Source organism: Phocoena sinus, chromosome 18 (assembly GCF_008692025.1).
Source record: "Phocoena sinus isolate mPhoSin1 chromosome 18, mPhoSin1.pri, whole genome shotgun sequence".
NCBI lineage: Eukaryota > Metazoa > Chordata > Mammalia > Artiodactyla > Phocoenidae > Phocoena > Phocoena sinus.
In genome coordinates, this window is record NC_045780.1 from 14,667,553 (window position 1) to 14,694,120 (window position 26,568).

Below are 26,568 nucleotides of genomic sequence, written 5' to 3' on the forward strand. Positions count from 1 at the left end.
ATCCACTTCCTTGACTTTTTCAGCTTCTAGAGGATATCTACACCCCTTGGCTTGTGGCCCTTTCCTTGTATCCCCCCAACCTCTGTCTCCATCACATCTCCTACTACTATATCTCTGATCTCTTGCCTCCCTCTAATCAGAACTTTTTGGATTCATTCAGATAATCCAGGAAAGCCTCCCTCTCTGAAGATGCTAAACATGATGACATCTATAAAGTGTCTTTCACTATGTAGGCTAATGTACTCACAGGTTCAAGGAATTAGGATGTGAACATCTTTGGGAGACCATTTTTCAGCCTATTACATATACTGCTTGATTTGATTTCTATAACATTATTTAAATGAAAAAAATCATAGAACTGAAGAACAGATTAGTGGTTGCCAGGGGGAGGGGGAGAGGGTAGGTGTGGCTCTAAAAGGGCAACACAGGGGGTGTGTCTTGACTGCTTTGTACCTTGAGTGTGGTGGTACAGACACCGTCTACACATAGGTAAAATTGCATGGAACTAAATACACACAAACACAAATGAATATAAATAAAACTGGGAAAATTTGAACAAGATAGGTGGATTGTATCAAAGCTAATATCCTGCTTCTGATATTGTCCTATGGTTTTGCAAGATATTATTATTGAAGGAAACTAGGTTATTATTGAAGGAAACTAGAAAACTAGGTAAAGGGTATGTAGAATCTCTTTGTGTTTCTTACAACTGCAAGCCAATCTATGATTATCTCAAAATAGAAAGTTTAAAAAGGCAAAACAACAAACCCCAGAAAGTCATAGTGATTATTCTAGAAAGGTAATAATACCTTGGGTTGGATCCCAAGCCCAGCTGGTAGTCAGAATTATTTGCAGGCCGGGCAGGGGGGTGTTGTAAGAATACAGATTCCGTGACCCCATCTTGGACCTACTTGACTAGAATTTTGTGGGATAAAAGCCAAGAACCTCCAGTTTTAAAAACGTCACAAGTGATTTATTATCAATTAGGTTTAGAAACCACTGTATCATAGCCAGGACATGGAAGCAACCTACCTGTCCATCGACAGATGAATGGATAAAGAAGATGTGGCGCATGTATACAGTGGAATATTACTCAGCCATAAAACGGAAACGAAATTGAGTTATTTGTAGTGAGGTGGATGGACCTAGAGTCTGTCATACAGAGTGAAGTAAGTCAGAAAGAGAAAAACAAGTACTGTATGCTAACACATATATATGGAATCTAAAAAAAAAAAAAAGGTTCTGATGAACCTAAGGGCAGGATAGGAATAAAGACGCAGATGTAGAGAATGCACTTGAGGACACAGGGAGGCGGAAGGGTAAGCTGAGACGAAGTGAGAGAGTGGCACTGACATATATACACTACCAAACGTAAAATAGATAGCTAGTGGGAAGCAGCCGCATATCACAGAGATCAGCTCGGTGCTTTGTGACCACCTGGAGGGGTGGCATAGTGAGGGTGGGCGGGAGACACAAGAGGGAGGAGATATGAGGATATATGTATGCACATAGCTGATTCACTTTGGTATAAGGCAGAAACTAACACAACATTGTAAAGCAATTTTACTCCAATAAAGATGTTAAAAAAAAATGATCCCTCATAAAAAAAAAAGGAATATTTTAAGAGTGATTTAAAATTTTTCTTCTTGGTTTTCACATGACTTATTTTTGAAAAAAAATTAACGTACAACTGTAAAAATATTTTGAAAAGAAAATGTCTATGATGTCATAACCATAAAATTTATTCTCATTTTTCATATAGCTTATTAGCCCTTGACTCCATGTATGTGTTTTTATGTAATTGGCTAATATATGCATACCATTTTGTTTTCTGCTCTTTTATGTAATAAATATTTCCCGTGTCTAAAAAAAAGAAACCACTGTATCATATGATGTACTGCTTTTCTTCAAATGGTTTTGCATGTAGTACTCTTTGTTTACATAAAATTTCAAGAAACACATAGGTCCATCTTACCAAGATGATAGTAGAGGAATAGACAGTCCCTTCACATATACTCTTCAGGTGGAGTTCTGAGTAAGATTAGAGAAAAATTGGGTAAGAATGGGAGAAACTTGGGATATTGAGTTTAACAGTAATCAGGTAGATGATTCACATCAGAATTAGCCTACTAGAGAGATAGTAGTTTTGAGGTTCTCCCCAACAGGGGAAGAGGCTATTGTTTGGAGGAGACCCCTAGCAAGAGAGAGGTGACAGGTGTGACATAAAAAGGAGACACATTGATTGGAGATACTCTGGGTGCTGCTTTGGATGTGAGATTTATTTTAAAATGTTATTTTGTGTTACTGTACATGATTACTTGAAGGTCCTAACTGTGGCTTTGGGGGTCAGGATATGAAGAGAGCCTTCATGTTAAGCTTCCAAATTGGTGGCAAAACCAACATGGCCAGATACAGAGACTGGAGAAGAGAATAGATTAAATGGTAATTCAAAGGGCAAAGGTAACTTAAAGGTTTGTGAGTGGAAAGAAAATTTCTGAGTGCGCTTGGGTGGGAGCCAACAGAAATGTCTCTTAAAAGATAATGTGTGTCTGTTGTGCTTGTTTGACATAAATAGGTGTTGTACGAATAAAGGTGAGAACCCTACAGTCTATGAGTTGACACTAGCCCAATTCAATTAATTGAGAAATTGTTAATTTGGAAGCTTTCCCTAAAAACCAGGGCCTGTGTCCCATCCACAAAGTTAATAAAAGACCTGATGGGGGTAAATTAAGACATGCAGGCAATTAAAATTAGATGTCATGGAAGGAAACAGTATACGTGGTTCCTACACAGCAAGCTTGGTATTGACTGATAACCAGCCCTAAGCCAACTGTTACTTTCCTGATTACTGCTCACATCACCATTCCTCTCAGCACTGGAGAGGTCTAAGATCCAAGATCAAGACAGTCAATATTTGGAACTTCATCAGAAAAGCCTGTGTGATGAGATGACCTACCCTGTAACCCACCTTGGGCAGCATTTGCCCCGTGTTTCCAAGGGTGGAGGGAATAGGTCTTAAGATAGTGACCCTGTTCCTGCCCAAATCCCTCCATATGCAAAGGCAGCCACTGTACGTACTCTCCTCTGCCCATCAGATGCTCATCATTTAGTGAAGGGACGCCCTGCTTTGATACCATATTCCTAGAGCTGTAGCTCTGCAAGTAGAGCTATCATCACTGGCCATATACAGGGAGAAACGAATACTTCTGCCAGCAATATTTGATAAGAGATTAAGTGATATTAGATGATACTTGTTATGGGGACTTAATGGGTCCTGGGACCTTAATCTACTGTAATGTACCAGCCTCAGGGTATGTAATATTTGTTAATGTTCTTTTTTAAAAATTTTATTTCTTTATTTTTGGCTGTGTTGGGTTTTCTCCAGTTGCATCGAGCGGGGGCTTCTCTTGCTGCAGAGCATGGGCTCTAGGCACGCGGGCTTCAGTAGTTGCAGTGCATGGGCTCAGTAGTTGTGGCGCTTGGGCTTAGTTGCTCCGCGGCATGTGGGATCTTCCTGGACCAGGGCTCGAACCCGTGTCCCCTGCATTGGCAGACAGATTCTTAACCACTGCGCCACCAGGGAAGTCCCTAGTGTTCTTTTTAGTAATAAAATATTCCTTTAATATGCTGTAGCCAGAGTTCTTGGGAAGGGAGCTGTTGCTAGTTTACTGGACTTTTGAGGGAACTTGCAACGGTGTTTGGGTGGGAGCCGGCGGACATGTATGCCTCTGGAAAGATAGTTAAGTCTGTTGTGCGTCACAAATGGAACAGGAGATGCGTGAATGGAGGTGATAATCTGCAGCCCATGAGCAGACCCTCTCACAGTTGATACACAACTGGGGCCGTGTCTCCATTCTGCTTCCTGACCCTCAAAGGTTGGGGGAAGAAGCAGTATTCTCCCAGCAGATGCTCGGCTTGGAAACTGGACACTTTTGAGAATGCTTGTCTCTGGGGTCAAATATGATGCTCTGGATTCTAGTCCTTGATATTGAATCCAAACTTCAGGAAGAGGACTTATTTGGCCAGGATCATCTCATTCTGCCCCATGCTATTCCAAGCCCTTCCCTGTACATTCTTTTTTTTTTTTTTTTTTTTGCGGTACGCGGGCCTCTCACTGTTGTGGCCTCTCCCGTTGCGGAGCAACAGGCTCCGGATGCGCAGGCTCAGTGGCCATGGCTCACGGGCCCAGCCAATCCGCGGCATGTGGGATCCTCCCACACCGGGGCACGAACCCGTGTCCCCTGCATCGGCAGGCGGACTCTCAACCACTGCGCCACCAGGGAAGCCCCCCTGTACAGTCTTAACATGATTATTTATATCAGATCACCTGTCTGGCCCTGAAACACTGCAAGAATCCAACATCTTGAACCTTAAAGCCTAATCCTTAATGCCTTCTAGTTTTTTAGTATTTTTTCACATAACTTTCTGGCTCAGACTCCCCTGATCTTTGGGGCATGTTCTCTATTGTGTTCTGCTCATTGGCACACGCATGTCAGAACGTGCTAGAGTGGAATGGTGACCCATTAGTCAGTGAGCTGAAAGGAGTAAATAACTTAGGTATTGTTGGAGGTGTCCACAATTTCCTACAGGTGAGCAACTCATACAACACTGTACTTAAAATTCCAATACCGTTCTCCTCTGGAGCTTAATAAACATTTTGGGAACTAAGCCAACATTACTGTCCCATATCTGCCCTTTCAAATCAAAGGGATAAAGGCTGAGATTGTTCCTCTACGGTTTTATCATTAGCTTTTCTTTTCCTGGGTCAAGTACTTTCCTTTGGCCTAAGAAACCCAACACCATCACCCCAGTCTCACTTTGCTGACCAACATCTGTACCTAGTCCCTTGGGTGTGAGATAACTTTAATCAAATCAGTACAGACTTGGCTGCGATCTGAAACACTTGTGAATACAAGGATTGTCTCCCATCCCCCTGGCCTTTTTACTATAGGATTACTGTGTTGAAATAAGGCTGGAGATCCTGTGACAAAGATCAGATTTACTGTAAACACCGTAATTTATTCCTCCCCAGAGACTTTTAAGAGACCAGGTATTCTGTTGCTCTGGTGTTTTAATTCCATGTCAGCAACAGAGGTAGAGAATTAACTTGATTCTCAATGACATCTCAAGTCCCTAGCTGCTTCTCACCTCCAAGCCCATACTTCTAGTAAATGGCTGGGTTATATATCACCACTGTAGCCAGGAGCCACTCTTTTCATGTCATTTCCTGAGTGTAGATACTTGCATTCTGAAGGGCTTTTGAAATTTCTTTCAGATCTTCTTTGTAAATCCCTTATGGAACAACCCTGTGAGGCGTGTAAGGCACATTTCTTTTGAATGTATAGAGTATCATCATTTGGATATGAAATGTCTCAAAATGTATAATAGTACACGCTTGGGGATATGTGCTTTTTTTTTTTTTTTTTTTGCGGTACACGGGCCTCCCACCTCCGCGGCCTCTCCCTCTGTGGAGCACAGGCTCCGGACGCGCAGGCTCAGCGGCCATGACTCATGGGCCCAGCCGCTTCGTGGCATGTGGGATCCTCCCGGACCGGGGCACAAACCCGTGTCCCCTGCATCGGCAGGTGGACTCTCAACCACTGGGCCACCAGGGAAGCCCGGGATATGTGCTTTTGAAAATTGATCGTGGCATTCTCTCTGGGATTTGTCACTCTGGCTTCTTATCTGAGGTCCAAGTTGATGGCACCCATGTAAGATATACAGTACCAGACCACAGGGTGGACCCCAGGCAACAACAAGGCCCAACACACCTGGCCTACTTTACTCAGACTGCCTAGCACAGCTCCTTGCCCAGATCTTCTGGGTATTGGGCTGCCCCCAATGCCCTCACACACGTGCCACATTCCAACTTCTCTTTTTCTCTTTTATTATTTCATCTTCACCTTTGCCCTTTTACCAACATGAATTTCAACATCTTAACCTCTGAATGCCAGATCCTTCCTACCATCAACACCCAATTCAAGTTCTTCTTTGTCATTCATCCAACACACATTTATTGGGTACCTAGTCCATACCAATCAACATGCTAGGTTTGGGGTACCCATTGGTGAACAAACAAGCCTGCTCTCTGCCCGGGGGAGGTCACAGCGTATAGAGGCAGGCAGACAAGTAACTGGAAAGCCAACAAATGAGCAATGAGATAGAATAACAGGGAGCACGCACTTAGAGAAGGTGCAGACCTTTAAGCTAAGACCTGAAAACTCAGGAGAAGTCAGGTGTCCTTTGAGAGTGAGAGCGGAGGGCACCTGGCAGAGCATATGGTGTGATCGGATGCATGCCTTAAAAAGCTGCACGTGGACAACAGATGGGAGGCGGACAGGAGTTAAAGCGGGGAGACCAGTAGGTGGCTGTAGAAGTAGTCCGGAGGAAAAATGATGGATGAGATGGTGGCAGTGAAAACGCAGGGAAGGGACCACACTGGATCGGATATAGGGTGAGACAGGTGGAGAGCAGCCAGGAGTGGATCATTCCCAACTAATTTAAGCCCCTACTCACTCTTGCAGACTAATGCCAGGCACCTGGTAAAGATCAAAACATCTTCCTTTCCTACTTTCTTTGAAGACTTAGCAATTCCATACGTGCCTCGTTTGGCAGCAACGCAGGTAACATTCTGAGACATCTCTTCCACTGTTTTTTAATCAAAGATACTAGAACACACCATCAGCTAAACACTAAAAAGTGTACAATTTACCATCCTAGGACACAACTCACATAGCTCTTGGAGGAAATAATCTCTTTCTGTGATAGTAAGGCCATGATTACTAAAAAGAACATCCATGATAACGTCTCTCTACAGTTTCAATTTTATCTGATATTCAATTCTTGATTAATTACGTCCTTAGGTTCCAGGGTAATGTGAATTTTGGGTTCTTTTGCAGAGGTCCGAGGCATATTTCAGGCATGACCCTCACTAATGATCGAAGGCCAGGAAGTAAATGGCAGAATTGCACTGGTGGCGAATCCTGCGGCCAAGCTGTGTCTACAGCGGATGGCCACGTTGCAAGGGGTCAATCAAATATTGTCACGTCGGGCCCCTTTGCACAGTAGAAGCAGAGGAGTCTGTGCTTGCCTGCTGGAGATTGGGGATGGGGGGAAAGAGAGACATGCTGCTAAGGGAAGCTGCATACAGATTGGTCCCCATCACCTGTGGGTCAGTGTGCTTCGCTGTGGTTTCCGGTGGCGGTCTGAGAGCCAGAAAATGTCAGGTGGACTCGTAGCTGGCTGAGCTAGAGAATGTTCTGAGTGAGGTCCTTCAAAGACGAGTCTTGAGGCTGGAAATTTTTGAGCAGGAAGGTTTGGAAGACCCATGTGTAACCGGCTGGCGGGGTAGGGATGAGACACTCAGCTGAGGAAATATGAGAAAGCCCCAGCCGTCAGGCATCAATATGTAGAGGGAGGGGGAAAACCTTTTGTTAAGAAAAAGGACAGTCTTCACATAAATGCTTCTATTGTGTAAGCATGTCCAGAACGTTGTGAAATCAACTCAGTAAGCATTCTGCTGTACCTAAAATAGCCAAACAACAAACACAGGTTATTCAGTTTTTCCACTTGGGAAAAAGAAACACCGCCTCAGTTCAACCCCCAACTTCAGCCTGTGACCATGGGCTCTTTCCATAGTAGAGGAGGGGTCTGACAGTGGCTTTGCTGCTGGCCACTCCAGCCATTTAGAAAGAGCCCCAGGGTGGTGCCTGCTGTGGGGAAAAACTGTGTCTAAACAGCTGCCCCTGAATCAATGGACTGAGAATGTGGGTGAAGCCAGTGAGCTGAGGCTCGGCCGGGCGAGTGAGCCACAGGCTGGGACGTCAGCTCAGTCTCCGCCCTTGTCTAGCGCTGGCAAATGCCTGACCAATTATAGCTACTGCATTTTGATGCCCTCTTCTGTTCGCCCACAGGACAGACATATGCTCCTTTAGTTTTTCAAGTACTAAAATGAAAATAAATACTGCCAGTCAAAAAGTACCAACTGAGAACGTGGAACGGAGAATGCGCGAGGAATTGTTACCTCGTGATGACGGCATGGAAAAGCAAAGCTTTTGGAACCGGGTGCTTTCATTTTGCAATGGTATGGGTTTCTTGTGCCTGTCCTTTCACGGAAATACACCGCTTTATTTTCAGTTCTGTGCTCAGCCTACAGGTCCCACCTTAGTCCCCAGAGATACACGTGCTTGGCTATCATTTTCCTCCACATACTGGAAAGAAAACAAAGTGATCAGGAGACCTTCCTGAGTTAAGCATTTATAATGATACCAGTTACAATAGTAAAATGATTTTTTTACCCATTTATTTGTATGAGTCCCTTTTCTTACTATGTTGATGCATTTTCAAAAATGCAGACTGCCAAATTCAATACAATTCTTTACTCTAAAATATTATTTATATGTCTGTCCTGGCAAACTAATCAAACGTTGATCACCTATATTAAGTTTCAAAAGGAGGTACTTTGGCTTCTCCCATGGCCTTTGTAAAAGTGATACCGTGATGCTTACTCAGACTGGATTTCTGTTTGAGTGACTGTTGCTTTTCTGTGCAGATGAGTTTCCTGAGATGGCATTCCTTTTAAGTTTCTTACAGGAGCCATCTAATCAAGGTGATATTTGGGTAGAAGTTGTCTAAGACTGAACCCGTATCACAGATCATTGACCTGGTCAGGTGTGGCTGCTTTGAGAACTGAACAATGCTTGTGATTCCTATGGTGGGGATCACCCACATTTCACTCCTCATAAGGACCAGGTGAGGGTCAGAAGGCCCCTAAGAGAATGTTACTCTCCACCATGCTCTCTTATAGCTTCAATGTACACACCTGCATGATAGCATTAATCCCTTTGAAGGTAATTGTACATATTTGTTTGTCTCTTTCACTTAGTTATGAAGGTTGAGGCAGTATGGTAGAAGGACAGGGTTGGGTTCAAATCCGTTTGGGCCACATTTGAATCTTGAGACACAGGTCGAGCTGTGTAACCTCCCTGAGTCTCTGTTTTATCATTTGGTAAAAAGATGAGAATAGTAGTACCTATATCACAGGGTTGAATAAGGGATACGTATGTACTGACCTGCTATATATACTAGGTACCTAAGAAATAAGAATGTCTACATCTAATCTTCAGGCTGTAATTTATCTTGCAATAATTGGTGCTTAGCCCTGTACCTGCCCTTAGTAGAGGATGCAATAAATGTACGTTAAATAAATAAATTGATGAAAAAATGCTGAGGGAGTCAGCAAGATCTTTGAGAAGGGAGTTTGTCTGGAAGACGCTCCATTCTTTTGCCCCCAGTCAGTATCCCTCACCCAAATTCCTAACGCTTCGTACACACGTCCAGTGTTTGTTTACTCTTAGCATGGAGGTGGGGTGGAAGGGAAGGGCAGGGGCTCTGGACTTTCACTGCCTACTTTTGAGTGAGTTAGTTAGTCAGTTGAGTTGATTAGAGACCACTGGAGGAATATTCATCTGTTTGTAAGCCTAAATCCACTAAAATGGGAACAAGTAGGTATTTCTCAAAATTCTTGCCGCTAGGTGTGAAGAAAAGCTTACGGTGTTATAAAGTGTGTCCTCCAGATAGCCCACTGGTGGTGACCCCTTGGCCCTGTGCTGGGGCAAGCTTCGAGGGGACTAGAGAAAGATGGAACTCAACTCCCCGCCCACCATTTTTTAGTGCCAAGTACTTTCCATAAGCACTTTCTAAGCTAAAAGACAGACTTACACATCCACCGCTACTATTTCATTAGTTCCCCCTTCAAAATCATATATCTCTTTCTCTGTGTCTTTGCCTGTTGCTCCAGGAGCAGAAAGTGATGAAAGGCAAGACTCCTCCAAGAAGATGAAAGGTCCACTTGTTATGAAACATTGCCTTTTCCATGGTTTAATACTCTTCAGATCACAGGTAGAGCCCAGAGCACTTTCCCTGGTGTTTGCCAAACCCCAAGCCGCAGACGGTAGAAGAGGCAGAACATGAGCAATGCAGGGATGTGGGCTGAGGGATTCTGTGTTTAGACAGATGCTGTCCAGCTGTGTGTTGAGCCAGAGAAAGCAGGAGTCCACACCTGGAGCACGGGCCCCAGGGGAGCGTGTGGAGACGTTTGCACCAACCATGTGAGGTCATGGGGAGAGCCAAGCGTGAAGACAGGATTCTCAGTCATCATCACCCACAGTGTCACCAGGAAAGAGAGGGGTTTTAGTCATAAACTGGATAAATGGCTTATTTTTCTTGCAGAAGAGTATGAGAATGAAGTCATATGAAAAAGGATATCAACATAAGAAGCACTAGTGACAGATTTGGGTGGGTGGGAGTGGTGAGGGGATGGTAGTCCTACTTCCTTGTTATCTCCTGACCACTAGGTATCCTTAGTCTAGACCTGGTTTATTCACTAGGTTTTAGTTCGTGTGTCCACACGGATCAATTGGTAATGGCTACCTGGAATGTAGGGAAAGAGCTGATGATTGATTACTGATGTCTGCCCCAGGACAGGAAAGAGGACTAGTTGGATTAATGTCATTTACTGGTCATCCCTGGTCTAGAACTCAGCTTGCTTTAGGCTTTACTTTCCTCATCTTGAAAACCAGGCCAACCAGAGTTGTGTGAATTATTTTAAGCCTGAGGTGTAACTAATGAGAGTATTGTTTGAGGGTCATTGTGGTTATATTAAGTTCACTGGCTTATAACACCATGTTTAGCATTCAAGTAAATGAAAGTTATTTAACCTTTTACACTATTTATCATAATCCACTCATTGTGCATTGGTATCTGGGATTATAGTAGTCCTGGTATTATGTTATCATTTACATAATGCAGTGGTACCTGATATAGCCTTACGGATTATAGGCTTGGTGTTGGTTGGTGTTTTATAGTGAAATGTTAAAGACTGAAACACTGCACGATTTATTATAGAAAAGGAGGGGGCACTTGAAACTGTCTTAGAGATCTATGTCTGTCTGTCCATCTCTATCTATCCATCTTCAAAATGTGGGAAATAAGAGTATTAGAGGTAAATAATAATATAAGCCTATATTTTAAACAACTGCTTTATAACAAAGAAGCTTTTTGATTGCAAGACCTTCCAAAAATAGTCCTAGTCTCAAGGGTCTGGAAGAGACTCTGAGAAGCCCCCTAACTTTCTAACCACCCCTTATATTCAGGCAGGACTTCATGTAAAGAGCTTCCAGAACTATTTTGCACAATTTTCTTCTTTAGAGTTCCTAAAGCAGATTTGACAGTCTCCTTGAATCCCTTATTGCATGACGGATCCAAGTTTTGTGGGACCTGGAGCTCAGACAAATTTCGGGGCTCCTTGTAGAGAAAAGGGATACAAGAATCTCTTTTAGAAATTTTACATAAACATGAGACATGTAAACACATTACCAAGTCCTCTGCCAGGGTTTTGGAAGGGGCTCGTAGCCTTAACTTTATCAGCTCTGAAATGTTAACTTTATCATCTTGGTATTCTTAGCAGTCAGTAGTTTTGGCTAATTTCCTAATCCTGCAGGAATTGAGGAAATAGCTCCTTACACACTTACCTAAGGTACGAAAGTATGTAATGGATTCTGATTTCATGTATCACATTCTTCTAGGAAGCAGAGTCCAAGAAGTGAAAATGTGGGAGTGAGTATGTTTTAAAAAATTGTTTGTAAGACTATAGGCAATTATGTATAGAATGGCCATTTATACACTGGCACACGTACAAAGAAGTTGGGGAGTTTTTTCTCTCTTTTCTGTGGTAAAATAATCTGGCCTCCAATAATAGCTAAAATTTTTAATTCTTTCCCCCTTTCCACCCCCTGGCCTTCTCACTTCTCCTCTCCTCTTCCTTTCTCCTTCCTTCTCCTTTTCCACCTGCTTCTTTAATTTTCTTTTTCATTCTTTTCTTTCTTCTTCTCTACCTCCTGACCCTGCTGTCCTTCCTGCATCCCCTTTTTTGTATCTTTTTCTCTTCCTTCTCCTTTTAAGCTGCATATTAAAAATTCTAAAATATCACAACCAAACTGTTGACAACAGCAAAAAGGTAGGCTCACTGTTCCTAAATATCCCTTTCTTATTTACTTAATTTTTTTAGGGATATTGAACAAACTCAAATTAATTGTGAGCCCATAAAAGGAACTGAAGGCCTAAGAATTACCCAAGAACAGAGTCAGTAAAAATAAGGTAGCAGTCAAACCCCCAAAGTACGGATAACTTAAACTTTGGAGTAGCCATCTTACTTCTCTAGGTCCAGCTTCATGGGGTAAGAGCGGGGGGGAAGAGAACAGCTTTCTCATTAGTCCCGTGTTCATCGCCCGCACCTCTGCACTGGATCTTTTCCCTTCAGCCCTGCGGGTCCACTCTCTATCGTTTTTCACTGGCTGTGGTACCCACACTCTCTGGCTTCCAGTTGGGTCTGGCCCGTGGGAATAGGGAGATCAGAGGAGGAGACTGGAGTTCCTGCTGGTCCCCAGCTCCCTCCCTGCAGGGTCACAAGGGCCTGCTGCCTTCTCCAGTCCTACAGGACGGCCCCCCCTTAGACCCTCTGGGTCTCCAGGGTCTGTAACGGCTCCCTCCGCGCGCCCCCTTCAGGCCCCGGGGGTAAAAGCTCGGGAAGTTGCTAACCGGGCGGGGTCCCCTTGGTTAACTCTACTCTTCAGATTGCCCCACTGGAGGGTCTCATCCACTTCTTCTTGGAACCCTGACTGATGAAAATTTTATCTACGTTGGGTCACACAAATCATCTTCATGGGGTCTCTTCTAAATTAATGAAACTAGGATCGCGTTATTAGACTAGCCTTAGACAGCAGATGCTACCGTCAAGAGTTAACAGCCCTCTTCTTTATAGTGCAGACATTTAGAGAGAAATGCCAATTGCCTAAAGACATCAATTCTTCATCCAAACTGTAATTAGACTTTGAATAATAGTCTTCTTTGACATATAAAATCATGTCTTTGTAACAGAAGTCTTCAATTGAGTGCTTTAGACTTCAGTAGAAGGAAAGAAGTGTTCTAAATTAAGACTTGAAATCTTTAAAATAGACAGGGGGAAGAGCCCAAATGTATTTCTGTTATCAGTTTTTTGCATTACTACTCCTAATAATGTTATTTTTAATAGTAATAATAGATAACAATGACTGAATGCTTAGTTTATATCAGTGACTGTTTCGGGTGCTTAACATATATCAGCTCATTAAACACCCTCAACAATCTGTGAGGTAAGAATTGGTATTATTATCCTCACTTTACAAAAAAGGAAATAAAATACGGAGAATTAAATAACTTGCCCAACGTAGTGCTATATGTTGCTGCCTTCATTGCGTTTTAGAACATGCTAAACAATGATTCTCACCCAGAAGAATCACATGTACTAATATTTTTAAAAATTAAAAACCATTTTTATTACCACTTCCATATTGCTGACTTCCACATGTCCATAGACCTGGGTGAAATGATCATTGAGTTTTGCAATTTTTTTTAACATGGAAGTTTTTTGCAAATCATAAATTTGTTACACTGAGAACTTCAGCAAAAGTTGTTTACATTTCTGAACATTTGTCTCAAGAAACGTGTTCACATGTATTTGTGTGTCGGAGCTGTCGCTGGCACCATGGGAAAAAAACAGACAAACATCATTTCAAAGTTAAACTAATGGAAATAACTTAATTGATGTGAAAATATCATCTTGGTTAATACTAATTTGGGCAATCAATGTACAAATTTGCTTAACAGTGACAGTCTGTAAACCTTTTCATCATGCAGTGTTTTATATTGTAAAAGTACCAAAATAGAATATATTGAGGGTATAGAAAAGCTGGACTGTGAATACATGTCTTTTTAATATGTTTCTGTTTTAACCTAGTTATTCAAGTTACAGTCTGTGGTCCAAGGAGCATTGATACTGAGGGGCTTAACTGTACATGAAAAATATCTTATCCCTTCAAAAAAAATTGGAGATCAGAAACAATACAGCAAATCTACTCAATTTGATTGATGGGCTCTCTTGGTGTTTGTTGTATTGTTTTCTGAGATTTGAAATATTTCATGTTTTAAAATTTTAAAACAAAGTTTCTAAATTTGAGTAATGGGAAGATCACTTCAAAAGGACAAAAATTCACACAACTGCAAAATATGTCTGCAGACCTGGTTAGAGAAAAAATGAGAGTGCTTTCTGAAAGAAGAAAATTAAAAACACAATTTTTTCCCCCTTCTTTGTGTTTCAATGATGTATCCCTGTGTTTGGAGTTATCTGTTGTTATCTGTTAAATGCAACAAGTCCATTTAACATGTCAGCTTCAGAGACGTATGCCTCTCAGGTTAAAGCTGAAAGTGACTTTATTTAAGATATTCACATATCCAAGGAAAGCATGTGAGCCCCAGAAGGAAGCCTGACAGAGCTGCTGCTTTCTAATGGGATGAGCGATTTTCTTTCCAAATTCCACCTGAATCTCAACTCTTTCTTCACTTAAATCACACAAACACGAAATCAGACAAATGACCTGCTCCAGATACGGACAGTGGTGAATTGGGGTATGCTTACTTTCGCTTTAGAGTTTCAGGATTTTAAGTCATTTTATGATAAAATCATTACGGCCTCACATACTTTTTTTTTTTTTTTGCGGTACGCGGGCCTCTCACTGTTGTGGCCTCTCCCGTTGCGGAGCACAGGCTCCGGACGCGCAGGCTCAGCGGCCATGGCTCACGGGCCCAGCCGCTCTGCGGCGTGTGGGATCTTCCCGGACCGGGGCACGAACCCGCGTCCCCTGCATCGGCAGGCAGACTCTCAACCACTGTGCCACCAGGGAAGCCCTCTCACATACTTTTGAAAACTGCAGTTTATTCAAAAATATAAACTAGTGGATATATTTGGTTATTTGATAATAATCATTTTAAAGTATGTCTCACAGATGTACATGGGCAGCATTTAGTGTTTTTCAGATGGGATTATATAGATTCTGCTTTTATCTTGGTCTCTATAGTAAAATTATTGACAAAGTAATGAAACAAAAGATATATTGTTCTACGATTGTATGCCTTGTGCAATAGCTCTCAGCCTCTTACACCTTCCACCAGCAATTGTCTCCGATAGGTCTCAACATTAATGTTTCAGATTTATTAGATTAATTAATTTACTTATTTATTAGAAATTTAAAAGCCCTCACTTTCAGGAAAGGTCAGGTTTCATAAATAGCCTGTTATTATGTTTGTCATTTATTATGTTAAACCTGTGAAAAATTGTAGTTGAAATTGCTAAGGCTTTAAAATAAGTAAGAACTATTCTTTTAGCAGTTGAAAATTGTAATTATATAGTTGAGTATAAGTTTTATTACTTTGATAACAGTAAAACATGTTCAATAAAAACTACTGCCATCAAAGGGTTTTGTAAAATTCTAAAATGGCAGGTGGACAAAACAGGCTTATCGGGAAGCTGGACAACAAAGACTTGTTGCACACACGGGAAGCAAGGGTTAGAAGAAATTTAGTCCAAGGTGACAACAAGCATATCAAAAGTTATAGATCCCTGGAAGCGAGGGTCAGAAGAATGTGGCACGCCACAGACACGAGTGACAGCCAGTTATTAAGCCGCAATGTTAGTTCTGTGTCTCCTCTAGGCTCTAGTGGGTCACAGAGCTTCTGGCCCAACTGTGGTACTTGGATCCCACAATACTGGGATACCATCCCATGGTACTGGGAGGCCTTAGCATATGTTGTGGCTCAGTGCTTTTTAGAAAACATGTTTTAGCTTGTTAGATATTCACAATGACTTCAATTATATGTCTGCTAAAAGCTATTTTCCTTCTGAATCTAAGAATGCATTGCTTAAAGTAAACAACATATAAAATCAGAATTAAATAAAAAAAGAAAGAAAGATGCTGATTTCAGCTCTGAGTTCAGAGAAAACAATGTCACTTGCACACTGGCTAAGGTTTCCAACATAAGCCTGGGGACTAGAGAGGAGTGACAGTGGCAGGGACAGGCTCCAGCAGAGGTGGATGGCTTGCTGGCAGCAGCATTAATATCTTTCACCTGCTCCCCTGGTTTGACTCATCTATCAGGCCTCTTCCTGATAATAATCTGGCTTTCCTTGTAGATTTGTCTACGGGGGAGCAAATGAACAAGCAAGAAGATCTGGTCCGGTCCTTCGCTTTATGTTTCATTGTAAGTTAATCAGTTGCCATTCTGGTTATTATACATCAGTAACTGGGGATCCAATTAATGTGAGTCTTTCTGGAGAGCAGGATCTACTATTGATGTTCTGATTGACTGGGTTTCTAAGCTTGCAGGGCTCAGGACCAGACCCTGAGTAGCAATGAATTCACTTAATTCACCAAGGTTGTGGCATCCTTGGGGACCTCACTGGGAAATCTTTGCTAAGTTTGCTTTTCCATTCAAACCATAACAGGAGGTCTGATAAGACCGACTTTTACAAACCCCATAATGATCCCAATGGTTCGAATTGGTACACTTGATACACTTAATCTTGCTTACCTGAGCCTTGAGCTAACACGAATTCTAGAAATTTCACTGGTTTGGACATTGCTCAACACAAAACCTTCATACAAATCAGTTAACTGAAAGAACAAGGAACAAATCTAAAAAGGATAAAGTTTTCTTCTGTATTTTTCTTCTTGGGGGAGAGCTACTACAGTGTGAAAGAAATGACATTGTCATAACTCAGATACAAACTCTGAAGCTGGGATATTAAGCTAGAGTATTAAAGGTATTAACAGTGAGCTCTAAAAAAATGCAAGGATACTTGGAAAATAATTAAGAGTAAAAAGACGGAAATAGGAATGGAAAGACAAAATTTTATTATCCCTCAGCTGACAAAGTAAACCTTGAGGCTGAGTGGAATTTTGTCCCTCAGATCAATAAGTTGAACTGTAGATTATATCTATAAGCTAAGCCTCATAAGCTGAAATAAGGGCAAAGCATTTGAACTCACTTCTCCTTTAATTATTTATAATTTGTATATTTCCTAAAAGGACTGTGTGGTAGTTTATGCCTTATAGCATGGATATAATTAAAGATAATATCCAGTTATGTAAGTGTGAACCACTTAGCCACTTGAATAAAAAGCATCTTAGGTCCACCCCATCCCCCCACCAAATATCAAACAAAATCTGTCTTTGAACAAGATTTTGTAAGACACACAACTCAAATATTAATTTTGGTACCTTCCCCACCTTTATTAGAGTAAACTAGTACATTGCCCCGGCAATACAGGGAGGATACTTGTTCTTAGTTGATGGAGTTGCTGACTGTTACATTAGCTTCAGAAGCGATCTGACCTGCGCAGCTGTATGCCCGGCCCCGATATTGAAGGAGGATCGCAGAGACACCCCTACAGTGGCTTCTTCTTTTGTTTCAGTCTCAACCGCAGAAACGTTTCCTATTGTTTTTAGCACCAAGACACTTGGTACGCACATGATTCCCCCTTATCCGAGTTCCTCCCATTTATGGGGTGATATACGGGAGGTGTCATTGGTGTCTTCAGATGTTTACACGTGTCCACCCCTCATGGTCCCCCGTCTTGTCTCCCAGGCCCGAGGTCTTGGAAACATGGCCATCTCCTGTCTTTGTTTTCATCCTCTCATTAAAGCTCAAATCCCCAGTCACTCTCCTGTTTAATGCCCATCTCCTTGTTTGCTTCTCCCAAAGTGCTAAACATTTCCAAACAGAGACTGGGGGTAGGAATTATTTAGAGCTGTAGTCCTTGAAACACTGCCAAGTCTCCCAAAGGCAGAACTTCAGAACTCAGACCCCAAAGGCCTTGCTGTGCTTTCTATAAAGAAAGAAAAAGAGGAAATTACTTTCTTTTTCTTCTTTACAAAACTGTATCTACAGTATAAATATAATCAAGACCTCCAAGTGACTTCTTTAATGTAATAGCACAGAAATAAAATAACAAGACCTAAACAGTAAAAGATGTAAAATGATTATATTAGAAACATCAGCAAATGAAGACTGGCTTGTTTTCCACTATTGTACAAACTTTTATCTGAGCATCTCAGCAGCCCTGATGATAAAGGAAACAGTGGATTACCAAGCTCTTGCCTAAAAATAGTGGGTGAGCCCTTATCTGCGCTGTGTTGATAAACTACATACACTAGTAAAGCGTCTTCAGTATATGCTTTAATGAAACACAGGGCTCTACAGAAATTTGCTAAAATGCTACCAGTGATTTGCAAGTAGAATTAAGCTTTCAGGCACCTCTAACTCAGGTCTGGGTCTGTTCTTGGAAAATGGGGATTGCCTATAATTGTTGTCGAGGAGTTATTCATGTTTTCAAAAAGCACTTTGGTCTGATTTGTTGATGTAACTGTTACTTTCTGTTTTTCACTGTCAAACCTAAGAGTATTCAGTTGGCAGGTCTCACAAGAAGCTGCTACTGGCCCCTGGTGTCAGGTGACAGCAGCACAGGGAGGTCTTGGTGGGGAGAGCTCTGGAGACCCACTGGAGGGAAGGGTGGGTGTGCAAGCAGAGGAGGAGCTGCATCTCAGAACAGCCAGAGCAACAGCCAGAGTGCAGAGAAAAGCTCATTCTGAGCCAGGGATGAAGGAAGGTGAGGAACTCAAGGACCCAGAGCTGTGCCGAACCAGGAAATGGAAATCCACATGCAACACCCAAGCGGAGGCAGGGGCTGGGAACAGAAGGAGCTGTGGTCAGTAGTCTAGAGCCAAACAGAATCCAGAGGAGGGGATGGGGATCTTTGCCGTGTTACCTGTACTGCCAGATGGTCCGTGTTTTCTGCAATGCTCACACAATCCGGATGGTAGGTATTATTATCCTTGTTGTTTCACTTCACCACAGTAGCCAAGAACATGGTCCAGTGCATCACTAGCTTAAACGATAGAAGAAACTCATTAATATTCAGATCCATTTACTAATAAAACTCTAAATTTATATTAATAAAACGTTTATTTGTGGACACAATAAACACTGTGTACTTAACACAAGAGTTACGATTGTCTTTAGTGAGAGAGTTGAAAGCAGCAAGACCTAAGGGTCCAGTCCACCAGCGATGCTCGTCTTCCTGTGTGAGATGCACTTTTAGTAACTACAAGTGAATGAAAAGGAAAAAAAAAGGCAAATATAGAAAGGCAAGAATTCTTTTTATGAAAGATGTAATTGCATACTTAGAAAGTTCAAGAACGGGAACCAAAAATTACTCATGGTAATTAAAAGTGGAAAAAGAGATCCATAGAAAACCTTTTATCTTTTTTTCAAATTTAATTTTATTTATTTATTCATACAGCAGGTTCTTATTAGTCATCAACTTTATACACATCAGTGTATACATGTCAATCCCAATTGCCCAGTTCATCACACCACCACCTCCACCCTTTGTCCTCTACATCGTGTCTCAATTTCTGCCCTGCAAACCGGTTCATCTGTACCATTTTTCTAGGTTCTACATATATGCGTTAATATACGATATTTGTTTTTCTCTTTCTGACTTACTTCACTCTGTATGACAGTCTCTAGATCCATCCATGTCTCAACAAATGACCCAATTTCGTTCCTTTTTATGGCTGAGTAATATTCCATTGTATATATGTACCACAACTTCTTTATCCATTCATCTGTCGATGAGCATTTAGGTTGCTTCCATGACCTGGCTATTGTAAATAGTGCTGCAGTGAGAATTGTGGTACATGACTCTTTTTGAATTATGATTTTTGCTGGGTATATGCCCAGTAGTGGGATTGCTGGATCATATGGTAATTCTATTTTTAGTTTGTTAAGGAACCTCCATACTGTTTTCCATAGTGGCTGTATCAGTTTACATTCCCACCAACAGTGGAAGAGGGTTCCCTTTTCTCCACACCCTCTCCAGCATTTGTTGTTTGTAGATTTTCTGATGATACACATTCTAACTGGTGTGAGGTTATACCTCATTGTAGTTTTGATTTGCATTTCTCTAATAATTAGTGATGTTGGGCAGCTTTTCATGTGCTTCTTGGCCATCTGTATGTCTTCTTTGGAGAAATGTCTATTTAGGTCTTCTGCCCATTTTTGGATTGGGTTGTTTGTTTTTTTAATATTGAGCTGCATGAGCTGTTTATATATTTTGAAGATTAATCCTTTGTCTGTTGATTCGTTAGCAAATATTTTCTCCCATTCTGAGGGTTGTCTTTTGGTCTTGTTTATGGTTTCCTTTGCTGTGAAAAAGCTTTGAAGTTTCATTAGGTCTCATTTGTTTATTTTTGTTTTTATTTCCATTATTCTAGGAGGTGGATCAAAAAAGATTTTGCTGTGATTTATGTCAAAGAGTGTTCTTCCTATGTTTTCCTCTAAGACTTTTATAGTGTCCAGTCTTACATTTAGGTCTCTAATCCATTTTGAGTTTATTTTTGTATATGCTGTTAGGGAGTGCTCTAATTTCATTCTTTTACATGTAGCTGTCCAGTTTTCCAAGCACCATTTATTGAAGAGACTGTCTTTTCTCCATTATATATCTTTGCCTCCTTTGTCATAGATTAGTTGACCATAGGTGCGTGGGTTTACCTCTGGGATTTCTATCTTGTTCCATTGATCTATGTTTCTGTTTTTATGCCAGTACCATGTTGTCTTGATTACTGTAGCTTTGTAGTATAGTCTGAAGTCAGGGAGTATGATTCCTCCAGCTCCGTTTTTTTCCCTCAAGACTGCTTTGGCTATTCGGGGTCTTTTGTGTCTCCATACAAATTTTAAGATTTTTTTGTTCTAGTTCCATAAAAAGTGCCATTGGTAATTTGATAGGGATTGCATTGAATCTGTAGATTGCTTTGGGTAGTATAGCCATTTTCACAATATTGATTCTTCCATTTCAAAAACATGGTATATCTCTCCATCTGTGGGTATCATCTTTAAGTTTGTTCATCAGTGTCCTATAGTTTTCCGCATATAGGTCTTTTGTTTCTCTAGGTAGGTTTATTCCTAGGTATTTTATTCTTTTTGTTGCAGTGGTAAATGGGAGTGTTTCCTTAATTTCTCTTTCAGATTTTTCATCATTAGTGTATAGGAATGCAAGAGATTTCTGTGCATTAATTTTATATCCTGTAATTTTGTATTTTTATATATTTGGCAACGTTACCAAATTCATGATTAGCTCCAGTAGTTTTCTGGTGACATCTTTAGGATTCTCTATGTATAGTATCATGTCATCTGCAAACAGGGACAGTTTTACTTCTTTTCCAATTTGTATTCCTTTTATTTCTTTTTCTTCTCTGACTGCCGTGGCTAGGACTTTCAAAACTATGTTGAATAATATTGGTGAGAGTGGACATCCTTGTCTTGTTCCTGATCTTAGTGGAAATGCTTTCAGCTTTTCACCATTGAGAATGTTTGCTGTGGGTTTGTCATATATGGCCTTTATTATGTGGAGGTAGGTTCCCTCTATGCCCACTTTCTGGAGAGTTTTTATCATAAATGCATGTTGAATTTTGTCAAAAGCTTGTTCTGCATCTATTGAGATGATCATATGGCTTTTATTCTTCAATCTGTTAATATGGTGTATCGCATTGATTGATTTGCATATTTTGAAGAATCCTTGCATCCCTGAGATAAATCCCACTTGATCATGGTGTATGATCCTTTTAAGGTGCTGTTGGATTCTGTTTGCTAGTATTTTGTTGAGGATTTTTGCCTGTATATTCATGAGTGATATTGATCTGTAATTTTCTTTTCTTGTAGTATCTTTGTCTGGTTTTGGTATCAGGGTGATGGTGGCCTCATAGAATGAGTTTGGGAGTGTTCCTTCCTCCGCAATTTTTTGGAAGAGTTTGAGAAGGATGGGTGTTAGCTCTTCTCTAAATGTTTGATAGAATTCACCTGTGAAGCCATCTGGTCCTGGACTTTTGTTTGTTGGAAGATTTTTAATCACAGTTTCAATTTCATTACTTGTGATTGGTCTGTTTATATTTTCTATTTCTTTCTGGTGCAGTCTTGGAAGGTTATACCTTTCTATGAATTTGTCCGTTTCTTCCAGGTTGTCCATTTTATTGGCATAGAGTTGCTTGTAGTAATCTCTTAGGATGCTTTGTATTTCTGTGTTGTCTGTTGCAACGTCTCCTTTTTCATTTCTAATTTTATTGATTTGAGTCCTCTCCCTCTTTTTCTTGATGAGTCTGGCTAATGGTTGATCAATTTTGTTTATCTTCTCAAAGAACCAGCTTTTAGTTTTATTGATCTTTGCTATTGTTTTCTTTGTTTCTATTTCATTTATTCTGCTCTGATTTTTATTATTTATTTCCTTCTGCTAACTTTGGGTTTTGTTTGTTCTTCTTTCTCTAGTTTCTTTAGGTGTAAGGTTAGATTGTTTATTTGAGCTTTTTCTTGTTTCTTGAGGTAGGCTTGTATAGCTATAAACTTCCCTCTTAGAACTGCTTGTGCTGCATCCCATAGGTTTTGGATCATTGTGTTTTCATTGTCATTTGTCTCTAGGTATTTTTTGATTTCTTCTTTGATTTCTTCAGTGATCTCTTGGTTATTTGGTAATGTATTGTTTAGCCTCCATGTGTTTGTGTTTTTTACGTTTTTTCCCCTGTAATTCTTTTCTAATCTCATAACGTTGTGGTCAGAAAAGATGCTTGGTATGATTTCAGTTTTCTTAAATTTACTGAGGCTTGATTTGTGACCCAAGATGTGATCTATCCTGGAGAAAGTTCTGTGCGCACTTGAGAAGAAAGTGTATTCTGCTGTTTTTGGATGGAATGTCCTATAAATATCAATTAAATCTCTCTGTCTATTGTGTCATTTAAAGCTTATGTTTCCTAATTTATTTTCATTTTGGATGATCTGTCCATTGGTGTAAGTGAGGTGGTAAAGTCTCCCACTATTATTGTGTGGCTGTCGATTTCCCCTTTTATAGTGGTTAGCAGTTGCCTTATATATTGAGGTGCTCCTATGTTGGTTGCATATATATTTATAATTGTTATATCTTCTTCTTGGATTGATCCGTTGATCATTATATAGTGTCCTTCCTTGTCTCTTGTAACATTCTTTATTTTAAAGTCTATTTTATCTGATATGAGTATTGCTACTCCAGCTTTCTTTTGATTTCCATTTGCATGGAATATCTTTTTCCGTCCCCTCACTTTCAGTTTGTATGTGTCCCAAGGTCTGAAGTGGGTCTCTTGTGGACAGCATATATATGGGCCTTGTTTTTGTATCCATTCAGCAAGCCTGTGTCTTTTGCTTGGAGCATTTAATCCATTCACATTTAAGGTAATTATCGATATGTATGTTCCTATTACCATTTTCTTAATTGTTTTGGGTTTGTTTTTGTAGGTCTTTTCCTTCTCTTGTGTTTCCCACTTAGAGAAGCTCCTTTAGCATTTGTTGTAGAGCTGGTTTGGTGGTGCTGAATTCTCTTAGCTTTTGCTTGTCTGTAACGCTTTTGATTTCTTCATTGAATCTGAATGAGATCCTTGCCGGGTAGAGTAATCTTGGGTGTAGGTTCTTCCCTTTCATCACTTTAAGTATATCATGCCACTCCCTTCTGGCTTGTAGAGTTTCTGCTGAGAAATCCGCTGTTAACCTTATGGGAGTTCCCTTGTATATTATTTGTCGTTTTTCCCTTGCTGCTTTCAATAATTTTTCTTTGTCTTTAATTTTTGCCAATTTGATGACTATGTGTCTTGGCATGTTTCTCCTTGGGTTTATCCTGTATGGGACTCTCTGCGCTTCCTGGACTTGGGTGGCTTTTCCTTTTCCATGTTAGGGAAGTTTTCGACTCTACTCTCTTCAAATATTTTCTCTGGTCCTTTCTCTGTCTCTTCTCCTTCTGGGACCCCTATAATGCGAATGTTGTTGCATTTAATATTGTCCCAGAGGCCTCTTAGCCTGTCTTCATTTCTTTTCATTCTTTTTTCTTTATTCTGTTCTGCAGCAGTGAATTCCACCATTCTGTCTTCCAGGTCACTTATCTGTTCTTCTGCCTCAGTTAATATGCTATTGATTCCTTCTAGTGTTATTTTCATTTCAGTTATTGTATTGTTCAACTCTGTTTGTTTGTTCTTTAATTCTTCTAGGTCTTTGTTAAACATTTCTTGCGTCTTCTCGATCTTTGCCTCTGTTCTTTTTCTGAGGTCCTGGATCATCTTCACTATCATTATTCTGAATTCTTTTTCTGGAAGGTTGCCTATCTCCACTTCATTTAGTTGTTTTTCTGGGGTTTTATCTTGTTCCTTAATCTGGTACATAGCCCTCTGCTTTTTCATCTTGTCTATCTATCTGTGAATGTGGTTTTTGTTGCACAGGCTGCAGGATTGTAGTTCTTCTTGCTTCTGCTGTCTGCCCTCTGGTGGATGAGGCTATCTAAGAGGCTTGTGCAAGTTTACTGATGGGAGGGACTCAAAACCTTTTATCTTTATATGTAGTTTTGCTATTTTTTAGTCATTGCATGGCATAACATACGCGGGATGTGATACTGAAGAAATTAAATTCCAGTAGAAATACTGGGCCAGAAACAGTCAAAAGGTCACAGTTTTTCACATTAGTTAACATAATCAGTTCATTCATTTACTTATTCATTCACTAACTCATTCTTTTATTAGTTCTTTTTGTAAATATATAAAACCACAGGCCCTGTGTTGGGGAAGTCAGACAGCTTCCAGGGTTCCTGTGAAGTTTCCAGGCTACTGGAGGAGAAAGCTGTTAAATATGTTGTTACTCTGAAGGTTGAGAAGTGCTGTCATGGGCGAGATGCTGCCATTTCCCCACACACCAGCACAGTGTAGGTTTCAGAGATAATTTTTGTGTCATACCAGAAATACAGTTTTGTTAGTTTAGGGGTCTAGCTCATTTGATCAAACAAAGACAAAACCAGCCAAACAAAAACTCTCCTTTTATGCTTTGCATTTACTGGGTAGCTTTACAAAGAGATAATATTGGCAATGTTGAATCTCATTTGCCGAACTGGGCTTCAGGTGACATTTGGATCTTTTCAAAGGACAAAGTTTTGTCATCATTGAGAATATGTGAAGAAGTGTTTTAAGCCCTGAAAGTACTCCCTTCAGAGGGGCGACAGTGCTGAGTGAGACAGCCTCATTACAATAAATGTCAAATACCCCAAAGGGACTTCTACAAAGGAGACAATACTCCCTGAGCTGCATCAACGTGGGTTTAAAAATGCTGTCTCTGAACTTAAATATCACCCCTTTTATGGTAGAGCTTGTCCTGGTTTTGCATAGCTCTTATTGACCCAGAATTCAGTACTTACCTGTACTGCAACCTTCCTTTAAACACTGAACAATAATGATTTTCTTAAATATTCCCATTGCTCATGGGACCTGGGATCAGATGAACTAGATTTGGGTCTCAGCCCATCCTCAGACTGTAACCTAAAGACAGGTTTCATCTCTCTAAGCCTCCATTTTTCCCCCAAACATTTTATGATAAAAAATTTCAACTGAAAGACTTTTACAGTGAATACCCATGATCCTATCACCTAGACTTTACCATTAACCTTTACTATACTTTCTTCATCACATTATCTATTCATGTATGCAACCCTCCATCCATCCATTCATTTATTCCATTTTTTTGATGGATTTCAAAGTAAATTTGCAGAGAGTAGTATACTTTCCCCTAAATACTTCAGCATATATACTGTTAACTAGACTGGATATTTGCTTACAATTTTTATTTTTGATATAAAATGGATAAATCTTGTGTATGAACCACCACTTTTTAAGTTATAAAATGGAGTGGAGAGTACTTGTCTCAAAGAGTTGTGAGAATAACATGGGCTAATGTGAAAAGTTCTTTGTAACTTACAAAGTGAGGTATCAGGGTGAGAGGCACTATTTTTACAATTGTAATTAATTTAATCATTGTCTCTTTGATAACTATGCCTATTAGATGGGAAGCCAACTCTGAGAGAGTGTCAATTTCTGTTAGACACATTACCTGCATGAGTATAAAAGCTATCACGGCCCCAATGTTAATTGTCAAACAATTTGCACACAAGTACTCACACAATAATGACAGGGCTGTTTGTATGACATCCATCCCAGTAGTCTGGGAAACTGTGCAGCGTCTGGAATATGTCTGGCAAAATGATGATGGCAACGTTCCCTTCCTCTCGATCCGAGTACCATCGCTGGATTGCATTTTCCATGCTATCTGGGTGGCCCCAGAGGCCGGCCCCGGCTTTACATCCATCTTTGAGTTCTGTCACATTTCATGAATGGTTGACAAATCAGAATGCTGTGGTCAGAGAGGGAGCTTGGTTTCCTGTCCCCCCCTTAACAAAACCACCAATGGCACTAAAGTTTCAAATGTGGACACTTGTCAACCAAATGCTGTTATTTGGTGCCAGTTAATCCTCATTATTAATATTGTTAATGATTAGGTTATAATGTATTTGGTTAATAAAATGATACTGTGGAGAAGCTTGGATAGGACTGGTCTGGAGCTTGACCTGCCTGAAAATACTGAGCAGGTGTTGGAAGTTTGTGGCTAGATTTGGGTCATAGGAGAAAGTCCTGTCCAGTGTTGTGGATGTGGCATGGCTGCCGAGAAGAGGTAGTTGAAGCAAGTTGCCAGCATCAGAGCATAATGATTCCACAAGGAATAAAGAGGGTATAACTCCACATACATGGAACA

General features: G+C 40.6%; 1 protein-coding gene across 1 annotated transcript in view; it reads left to right on the forward strand.

The window, feature by feature from the left end:
• The window catches only part of COG6 (component of oligomeric golgi complex 6), a 175,658-nt gene that overhangs the window by 132,665 nt on the left and 16,425 nt on the right, over positions 1–26,568 (forward strand). Inside the window, exon 21 of the transcript XR_004346655.1 lies at positions 16,064–16,131. The gene's annotated coding sequence lies outside the window, so the exon portion shown is untranslated. The remainder of the gene's footprint in view (positions 1–16,063; positions 16,132–26,568) is intronic.